Genomic DNA, 11,093 nt, shown 5'->3' with positions numbered 1-11,093 from the left:
ATGCATGTTTCACAACATAAAATTTACCTCAAATGACAAACATGACTCATTTAATTAGTAATAGTAGCAAACTTAACGCTTTTCAAATTGTACTAATATTTACCTCTAATGTTTCTTTTGAAATAGTTATTTTTTCTTGATGATAGAAGTCTAATTTGGTTGAAAAGGCCATGGCATGGGGGTGATGTGGCTCCTCAATGTTGCTAGTCCACTATCCACTAGTGAAAATATTTCATTCTAAGTATGAAAATCTTGAAATCGAAGAGAAAAATTAGCAAAGATTGGCATTGAAAAATATTGTCTTTTAATGGGGACAACTACATTATAACTATAGTAATTATACTCCTTCTAAAAAAACCATAAAGACTAAGTAGGAAGTGAGACAAAATGGCTTGGAATGGACTTCCTCTCTAGATTCTGAAAGCATACCTCCAACTTGGCTAAACTCTCCAACTTTGGGTAAACTCAAGCAAGGGAGGCAACCAAAAAATGGCTTGAATAGGACTCTTTTAAGAAGCTAACTATTTTTCCAATTTTGACTTAGCCTTTTTTAACACGTTCAAATCTTCTTAGTAAATCAATCCATCTCTAGCCCAAGTTATATGTCAATTACTAGGATATATTACCACACAAATTAAAAAACAACAATTTAAAAGAATGTTAGGAAATTAGGAGATGAAGATATTCACAAGCAATATGAGTCATCATGTATGAAAGGAACTTTGAAAGATGAGTATAGGAAAGTAGGAGAGATAAAACTAGCATAGTATGTTAACATTTTCAAATTTTTCATTGAACCTGAATAGATATGAATCATATTGAGTAGAATTCATGATCAGTTTTTCTGGCTTAGAGACAAACCAAACAAGATTACTAAGAAGGATTTTGGTGCAGGAGCACCACACTCAACCAATCAAGAAATACAAACTATTAAGACCCCAAGGACATCCAATAGAGATTAGAGGAATGGAATGTCAAGTCAAAGTTAGGTAATTAATTGGAAAATCCTAAAGTCTCTAATGACTTTCCATTGATGTAATTAATCAAACTGATGTAATAAATCTAATATGTCTGAATTTGTCCTTAATAGGACCAATTATGCATTCTAGGTGGACCTATAGTGTCTAAAGGGGTTAAGAAGTTATTTAGGCAATAGGAGTGTTTAAAATAATAACCAAGGTCTATGAGGACCTTTTTAAGTTTTAATGATCAAGTTAGTTTAAAAGTTAAATAATTCAAATATTCAAACATGAATGACTAGTTTAGGAAATGGAGGGAAAATGTTAGTTTTTTTTGTTTAAACTTTACATCTTCCATCTCAATGATGATGGTTGGAATTTTTTATTAGGGAGTCTTATATAGGAGTCTCTTTAGGGAAAATGTTAGTTTGTTTTGTTTCAACTTTACATCTTCCATCTCAATGATTATAGTTGGTTGGAATTTGTTATTATGAAGAAAAAAAACCAAGGGCGTACAAATTGGTGTAAGACAACAAGCAATAAAACTAAAATTTTTGCAAGATTTTCTTGATCTTTTGGGGTCTCAAATTGTTTGCTCTAGTATTTTTTTGAATTAAAAAGTTTAAATTATTTAATAATTGTCATTATTGAATGAATTTACCATTATTTTGAGGCTACTATCGCACTAGTTAATTTAAAACAACATTTTCTTAATTTACCATTACTGTCACAATAAGGCTTTAATAGGAATGGCAGTCATTCCATGAAAGTAAAGGCCTAACCTTCATGGAATGACATGGTCTAACCTATATTATAGTTTATTAACATCTCAAATGTAGATTTGTGGGTGAGCAGTGTGATCACAGTGAAGAATAGTGAAGGAAAAATAATGAAATGGTGGATTGGGTATAGCAGTAGTTAATCTAGCCAAACAAAGGGTATGTTTTGTGTTTGGGAACATTATATAATGTTCAGTTGATGGTGAATCCATCATTGATTTGGTTCAGAAGGGTGTGGAACTAGGAGATTGAGGAAGCTATAGAAAATAAGGGTTTGAAGACAAATTTGGGGGTTTTACATTTTCAGGGTACTGAAGTCTAATTCCTATAGGATTTGGTCAATTTAAGACATAACTAGGCTCCATCTAGGAATTGGGATTGATAGGAGATCATTAGAGGATACTTCCTTTGTTAAATTGTCTAATTTTGTGCATTAAAATAGGGCATCTATTAGAGATAGTGGGTTTGATCCAAAGAAGTCATATAAAAGCTTATGACATGTTGAAGAACTTCATAAAGGGTGTCTGAAAATATCATTGTCTTACTTAGTGCCTTTATAAAAGAAAGAGTTATTCCCATTTCAAGTATGCAACAGGGTTAGTAGGCATAAAATTGAGCTTTTGGAGTAGTTTGAGGAAGTGTTGTGGGAGTTGGGGTATTTGGATTATGTTGGAACCTTAGAATCCCTTGAATCCAAGTAATTGGGAGTTTTTAAGATCACAATAATTAATTTAGGAGTATTGTAGAAGGCTTTAGCAAGTCAGGTTCTCAAAGTAATTGAGGTCTTTTGGATAGGTAAAGTGTCTAAACCTCTGAAATTTCAAACTCTTGTTGTGTTTTTGGATACCACCACCTTACCTGCTACATCAATTTTAGAAGTAGTCACTAGCTCCAATGCATGAGGTGATATATCTACTCTAAGGATTTCTAAGAAAGATTTGGTTACATAGTCAACAAAATTGAAATGGGATTGAAGAGCTATGATAGTAGAATATATTAAGCAGGAAGATGCTAATATAAAAGTTCATTTGCTGAATTGAAAGATAGGAGAGGTTCAGATCTAGATCATGGATCAAGATACAAAGATACAAAGATAGTGGAAAAATTAGAAGCCCCTAGACGCTCAAATTGTGACACCAAATGTGTTGTGTCTGACCAACATTTAGATTTGAAACCCATTGTTGAGACTATTCCTAATGAGAAGTAGAACACAAGCGATGTATGCAGAAATAGTTTTAAAATCCAGTGCAATGGCCATTATTTAAATGAAATGGCTATGATTAGGGAACAACTTGTTCAGATTGAAAATCAGCAATCCAGCTTGTTGGAACTTATGAAGGTAACTTTCCAAAATCTTGATCTTTTTAGGTCTGCAAAATATCCCATTGTTTTGAATTAGAAGAGCTGAAGACATATGAGTTTATGGTCAATATAATAACAAACTTGTTAGTTAGAATTATTTCAAGAATAGCTATCAGGTATTGCTCCTAAGATGCCCTTTAGTTGACATGTATGAGAAATAAATACCATGCAGTCTGATTATGTGCAATCTATTTCTTTTTATGTTTTTAAATAATGATCCATTCATCTCTATTACCAATCATATATTCAATAGAAAGAAAAGTGCAAGGTTCTGTTATTAATATTTAAGTTTCTTATTTTAGATTCCAGCCATTTTTTATTGAGTCCAACCTTAAAGCTTCTAATTTTTCATAAGTGTTTCTGGTCACTATTGCTAGTTTAACTACTTGTTCATTTGTTTGTTAATGATACAAATTCTATTATCTTCTCACCCATCTTAGTAAAAGGCTAAAAGCTCTAATGATAAATTTCAAAGTTAGTTAGGTGCTTGTAATTTCTATTGCCATAGAATCATTCTCAATTTCAACATAGTAAAAATGTTCCTTTTGTTTCTTGAGTATTTGGAAAGCTTAGAACACAACTCCATGGGTAAGGCTCAAAATTCTTTGGTAGATGTTGCAAAATTTAAAGGATCACTAAGATATTAGTGCAGGTGCATGGAAAGTCAAAGTAAATTAAGAATATTTGCAACATATAGGGAATAAGAGAAATTTTATGTTAACTCCTGAAGAGACAAAAATGATTTGCAAAAGAAGGCTACCTTAGTTTCTCCTTAAGTTATTATTGACTTTAAAACTAGTTGGTATTTCTTGAAAAAAATGTATTTGGAAACTATCCAAATTTTAAAGTGCCAACAACTCTTTTGATTATGTTAGTTCTTTGGACTTCTTGATAACTCTAGTTGGTCAACTTAATTTTTTCTTCCAGGATTGAACCATGCAGGTTTTGAGTCAAATTCATTGACCCATGTTTCATGAGTCCTGGTTCACAAGAACCCATCTCTCATGAAAATGAAATGAACACTGCACTTAGTGCATCTAGGTGAGAAATCATGATGAAGAGGCCATTTTTTAATCTTAGCACCCATGTTTCATCAAGCTTAATATTTTTGTGGTTTTTCATTGAGAAATCATGATGAAGAGATGTCTTAAGCAAGAAATAATACACATGTTCCAATGGGAGTACTTTGTTTGTGCATATAAATGGTAATCATGATGCTCGCAAGTTATAGTTGCCGTGGAATGTCTTGTCAACAAGCTTTGATATGTTCCTTGGTAATATGCTAAAGCCTAAATCTAAAGAATTATATTTATATGAGCTCTTTTTTTCTAAGTAGAAGTTGGCTTGCTAGATGATTTTCATTTAATAGAGGCTATGTGATGAGTTTTCAAGGGTTACTTTTCACTCTGTACTTTTCTCTAGGTATTTTTTAAGCAATATGTTTATCCTTTTATTGAATAATTTTATATAGACTATAATGGATGGTAGGACCAAGCATAAGTTGTATTCATTGTTGATCTGGCTTGTTAGTTTATTTTATACATGATTGGATGGAATTTAAAACTTTCTGGGTGCACTGTGAAGTACAAATGTAGATGATAGATCAAAAATTAACTGAGCATAAAGTTTTAAATGTGCTTAGTACTTTCATTGTTTGTAGTTTCTTGCATTTTGTTTCTAGATATTTAAAAATTTAAATTTTATTTTCAATTATTGTACTTTTAGATGTTTATGGGAAGCTCACAAGATGGGATGCATTCTCTAGAAAAATGAGTACATGGTTTAGAAAGAACTGTAGATGAAATGGCTCAAGATCTTTCTTTATCAGCTAGTAGGATCACTACTATTGAAGATGGAAGGGCTACTTGTTGTAAATTCCCTAGTTCTATGCTTTTAAGCTCCAAATTTTGGAAGAAAAATGAAGGTAGATGCCCACCTACATAATTTGTTGCATTTGAGGGGTCATCAATGAGTAGGTTTGGAAGAATTGCATCATACAAAGCTGAAATGGGGACCAATATATGGGATAGGAAGTTCAAAGGCTTGTAGGGTGATTTTATGGTGAATCCCATGGTAGATGTCTAGGGGACATCAAAGAGGGTGACCACTGAGTTTATTTCAAATGATACTCAAAGGTCTATATTGGAAAATTTGGAAGGAAATAAAATATTTACCAAAGCATGAGACATAAATAGGTCTAACGAGGGTCCCTCAGTAAGGAGCACATTGCAAGTATCAAAAGATGAAGCTATTGCTTTCTCTAGTATGTAGGTTGCAGGCAAGGATGCAAAAATAGAGGTGCATGATTCTATGAAAGAAAATTCACAGCCAACAACTATTGAAAATTTATTAAATAACAAGATAAGTTAGGGAAGTGACAATTTTTGGAGTGTTTGGAAATAGTCAGTAGAATTTCTATGGAAAGGGGGTGTGGACTCAACATTTTGTGAGATCCTTTGCATTGGTGATGATCTCTTGTTGATTAGGCTTATGAATTGGATTGGTCCTGTGCTGGAACATTTATCTAAAGGAACCATTTTGGAAATGATGCAAGCTCTTAAACATTTCTTATTGAAGCAAAAATTCTTGGGTTCAGTAATCCCCTGGATTCAACACGTGATTTATCAAATAAACCTATACTAATAGGATGTTTATTATTTTGTTTTGGTATAATGATAATTATAGTTTATTTCTTCAGCTAAAGGTTATGATTTTTTGTTAATTCTAAAGATTATATCAATGTAGTCCCTTAAAAAAATTACTATGATTGCATCATTTACATGTCATCCCCCATCTCTCTATTATCAAGAAATCATAAGAGGTCTTTCTAAATATTAGATCCCTCAACATTTGCATGATTATCATAGAGACTGGTCTAGATCAATGGTGGGGTTTACTAATTTTTGTTTTGAATCTAGGATATCTTTTATGCCAAACATTTAATTTTCTTTTCTCCAAATTTCTACACAAGTATCTAAACCAAAGAACCATTTTCAAATAAATAACTGATATAAGTTTATTATATTATTTCATTTATATTACATTTTTTTTGATGCTTAGGTTGTTGACTTGATCACAAGCAATGGCTTAGATTATCTAGGCCTCTCTCTTGATGTAAAGAAAGACATGCTATCAGCCTTACAAGAGGCTTCATCAAAGCATTTTTCTAATTCTTCAAATAGAAAATTCATTGCTCAGAGTGCATCCAAGTTGTCTATTCTTTGGATGGTGGACTCATTGATAGGTAGGTAATTAGAGGAGCAAAAAATATTTTTCATGTCAGCACTGCTCTTTCTTTCGATGGAGATTGACAAAAATGAGTTGATAGCTTCTTCATGTTATCTTTCTTTAGGCATGAAAATGTCCCAATTGTACACTCACTTCCACCAAAGAGTATGTTTTTCCTTTTTCATAGACTCTAGTATACTATTTCATGACAATTTGGAGATTTCATAAGCATTTTAGTAGCCTAGTTAAATTTTCTGTCAGATTATAAGAGATGGAGAACTACTTGCTAGGTCAAATATGTGGATGTGTTCCACTTCTGAGTTGTAAATAATTCTTCATTAGTAAGCATGTAGTTGAGAATGGGATTGAAGAGGTATGACAGTAGAAGATATTAAGTAGGAAGATGTTACGATAAAAGTTCATTTGCTAAATCAAAAGATAGGAGAGGTTTAGATCTAGGTCATGGATCAAGATACAAAGATATAGAGATTTGGTTACATGGTTGAAAAAATTGAAATGAAATTGAAGAGCTATGATAGTAGAAGATATTAAGTAGGAAGATGTAAAATTTGCATCTATTGTACTTGACTACAAAGTTTACAAGAGCAACAGGATAAATTCTATTTCTACTACCACTATACAATGCCTTAGGATGTTGAAGGAGAATGCACAAATAAATGTTTGTAAAATCTTGAGAGAGTAGTTGATGGAGAATTTGAAGAAAATTAAGAAGGATATTTGTCAAAAAATACTATTCATGCAACATGGGTCAATGAAATTGACTCAAAAAACTACATTATCATGATAATTGTTGTACCTAAACGTTTGCAGAAATTAGTGTTACTCCTCTATCACAACATCTTTTTTGTAGAAATTCTATCATATCCAATACAATTATAGAAGTCCACCTTTTAACTTCATTATAAAAATTGTATTGGTTACACAAACACTAATTATTGATATTACATATGTATACTTATTTTGCCAATTTTTTAAATATGTAGACATTTGATAGAGATTTTTAAAAGATATATAAGCTAGTTTATATTGAATTTGTCCCAAATTTGAAAAGGGTGATTCCAACATTAATGTGTTATGTAATTGGCATGTACATATTTAAACTAAACAATAATTAAATATTATCAAATAAGTGAAACTTGAAAAGAAACCCATGCATTGATGAACTTATAATCCAAATGCCTATAAATTTCAATAAGTTAACCTTAAAATTGGATGAAGGTAACAATAACATATATTTTTTCCTAGTGTAGAGCATACATAACTTCAAAATACTCAAGGATTACTTACCATTACAAATTCAAAAAATGTAATACGGGTTGAATGAACAGAATCCCCAAGTAGTGTTAAACAAGAAACCTGAATATAGGCTTAAAAAATAATCATCAACCAAGTTGAAAGTTTTCTCAAAAGTATCGAATAAACAAGAGAAGGATGTTGTCTTGGAACCCACCTCACCACAAAGTGATTCAAAAAGCATTTGTACTTCTGCTTGAGAAACCTACAAAGCAATTGAGAACCTACCATTAACTAGTGATCCACACAACTATTATAAAAATACCAAAATGAAACAATCCAATGCAAATTTGACTTAGATATCACACACTAAATATTAATGAATCACTAAACCTCACCTTTTTGTCAATGTTTATATAGTATATAGTGCAAGCACACATCTCCTACTCATCTTTAGACTATAGATAGAATTTAAAATAAATGAAATTCACTAAACTACAGCTACAATGCATCCTCATAGTCATTTAGATTCATTTTCATCACAAAAATATTATAGGTATATGTACCAACTAGAAAATTAAAATTAATGCCACCTTGACTCCTGCCACACAATCCCATGCTTTATATAAATAAAAATAAAAAGGATTGATTGCATCGCTCACTTTTGGAAGATATGTAGGGTTAATTGGAAGAATTGCAACCTTTGAAGGAAGGATCCTAATAGGATAATATTCTAGCATGGTTCCTACAATGATCAAAGCTCTTCTTGCACCCTCTACAAACATAAACAAGCAAAGCAATATTGTATTCAAATTATAGTCCCAATGAATGCAAATTTGTCCATGCACACAACCAATTAAATTGAACTACACTAAAAAACAAATGTGGGAGTCACCTTCATTATGAAACTCTACAAATCCAAATTGAAGATCTTAATTGGGGTCACTACATATGCAGCAACCAATAACCTTTACATCAAAAAGAAAGTACCCTTTTTAGAAAAACATGTTTCATACAAGATTTGTGTTGCAAGATTACTGTCTAGTAAGTCAATATGTACCATAACACAAATCAAATCAAAGCAAGATACTAGTAAGTATGCTGAGGATTCAACTGTAGAGATTCTCAATATCTTAATTAAACATCAGTTAGGTAGGGGGACAAAACCATGTCAAGTCATTTTGGCTTGCCTGGCCAAAAATATATTGGGCGACCGATAGGTTTCCAGAGGACCATGAAAGCACAAAAGAGTTTGAGTAAATCCTAGCTCCGGAAAGCCCAAGCACTGACTAAGGATTCAAGTGTAGGATATCATCATATGATATCCTTACATAGAAGAAAAAATTGTAGAAGAAAACCCTTACATAGCTCTAGTTCCTTCATGTGCTCAAACATTAATGAAATCAAAAATATTTTTTTCATTTTAAAGTTAAGCCCGTGTTGGTCAAAATTTTGACTAACATGGGCTTAGATTTTTTTAAAAATAATTTTTTCCTTCTACAATTTGACCAACCTAAACCTTTTTAATTGATGGTCAAAAATTTTGTTAGAAAAATAAGGTCAAATGTAGTAGTGTAGAGACTGTAAGAACCAAGCACAAACATCCAATAATGAAGAGAACAATGGAAATAAAAGGTTAATGTAGAAGAATTGAGAAGCTAGATGAATCAAACCTAGAAGAAGAAATTTGATGGAGGCAATACTAGAAATGATGAAGTTGTGATCACCCAATCTAATGGATCAAGTGATTCCAACACCACAAACTAAATAAGGAGGTATTTATGGAGTTGTATTTGAAATTGCTAAATTATACATTAGTTCCTAAGATTGAAAGCATGTAAGTCCAAATGAACATATGATTAGATGCATTAAGATATATTTGAGGTTTGAATCGAGTGAATATTTGGTTTCCAAATTGAAAATTTAGTGATGGACGAGTGTTAGTGCATAATTATTAGTATAAGACTAAGTTATGGTAATGACTAAGTTGAAGGAGTTTAGGAGTGTTACTATTGAGCATTGCAGCATTGACCGAGACAACTGTAATACACCCACCAAAGCTACAAAGCATTAGTGAGGCCCTAAAATTGAATTTTCAACCTATTTAGCAAGTTTTTTCATTAATTTTGATTACATTTCTTTTGAGTTTTTAAAGAGTAAATTGAGCCTGAGTGATTTTTGAGCATTGTTGAGCGATTTTGTAAGATTTGTGCACATATTGTTAGCATTTGAAGTGGATTATGAGCATTTTTATTATGACCAAATAAAGAAGGGTTTCAAGATCAAATCCTAGTTGAAGAAAAATGGTATCTAGTTTGACTATAGTTGAGAAGAATCAAAGGTTAGTAGTGTTCAATTGATTAGGAATGAAGCTATTAAAACACCAAATTCAAAGCTTATCCATAGATTGTAGTGAATGGAGATACATCAAGTGACCTAACCTTGATCCCACTGAGAGTCATCTTGATTCATAATGTAAGATCTTATTACAAGTGCAAAATTAGAGAGGTAGGAGATTTTGAATTAAGAAATGATTATGAGAAGTTGTGAGTTGAAGGTAAACAAAAGGAAGAAAACAAACAAATTACTAAGAAAGGGTTAACACATGCGCTAAATTTTTAGAAGGTTTTCAAAATTGAATGGATTAAATTTGTATTTAGCTGAATCCATGACATGAAAATATGGTTGGAAGGTGGACCTATCAAGATTGCAAGGCAAATCATACATTGAGTAACTTGATACCCTATTAGGAACAAGGTTAAATTTTTTTTTTGCCAAAGTAAAGAAATTATTGATGAAAACATATTGGCTATGTGGAACAAGAAAGGGATGACAATTTCTACCATTAGTGATCCTAAGATTGAGTTTTTAGTATAGGTCATTGCACATAAATATTATTAGTCAAGCCAACTAGATAGTGTATCCTATGTAGTAGTGGATGTGGTATGGAAGATTGTGAAGAAAGATCACACCTATAATATTGCCAACCTCCAACTAAGAAAACTTGCCAAGAATCTTGGAAGTATAAGGAAGGCAAAAAATAGTATTTGAAAATTTGGTTCCTTAATTGTTTTTATATCCTTTTATATACATAACTATTTCCATACAATAGGTAATGTTACTTGGAACAAGAAGAAACTAGTTACCCAAAAAATTAATGATATCACAAAGAAATTTGGAGATAATTTTGAGAAGGTTATGGATGGTTACTTTGAAGAGTTCAAGAAAAAGATTAAGAATAGGTCAAGGATTCCTCAATCCTTGGTGGATAAATATTATGATGATGTATGTTTCTTACTGGTTACTGATTGGACATACATTCAAGAAGTCATACCTAGAATGACATTGTTGAGGCCATTTCCCTATGAGATAAACACTAATGAAGCAATTACAACAATCAAAACATTGTTAGATGAACCTATTAACAAGGATATTGAGCCATTCACCATATATGAGATAACAAAAGTAAAAATCATTGTGTAGATCAATGCACCTAAAATTGAGAAGAAAA

At 31.7% G+C, this 11,093-nt stretch overlaps 1 pseudogene; it reads left to right on the top strand.

The window, feature by feature from the left end:
• The first annotated feature begins 2,636 nt into the window (after positions 1-2,636).
• LOC149574738 (TORTIFOLIA1-like protein 1) lies at positions 2,637-6,352 on the top strand (annotated as a pseudogene).
• Positions 6,353-11,093: the final 4,741 nt, after the last annotated feature.

Source organism: Cupressus sempervirens, chromosome 2, assembly GCF_028749045.1.
Source record: "Cupressus sempervirens isolate cs-2001-9-10 chromosome 2, ASM2874904v1, whole genome shotgun sequence".
Classification (NCBI taxonomy): domain Eukaryota; kingdom Viridiplantae; phylum Streptophyta; class Pinopsida; order Cupressales; family Cupressaceae; genus Cupressus; species Cupressus sempervirens.
This window is presented reverse-complemented; position numbering and strand designations above follow the sequence as displayed.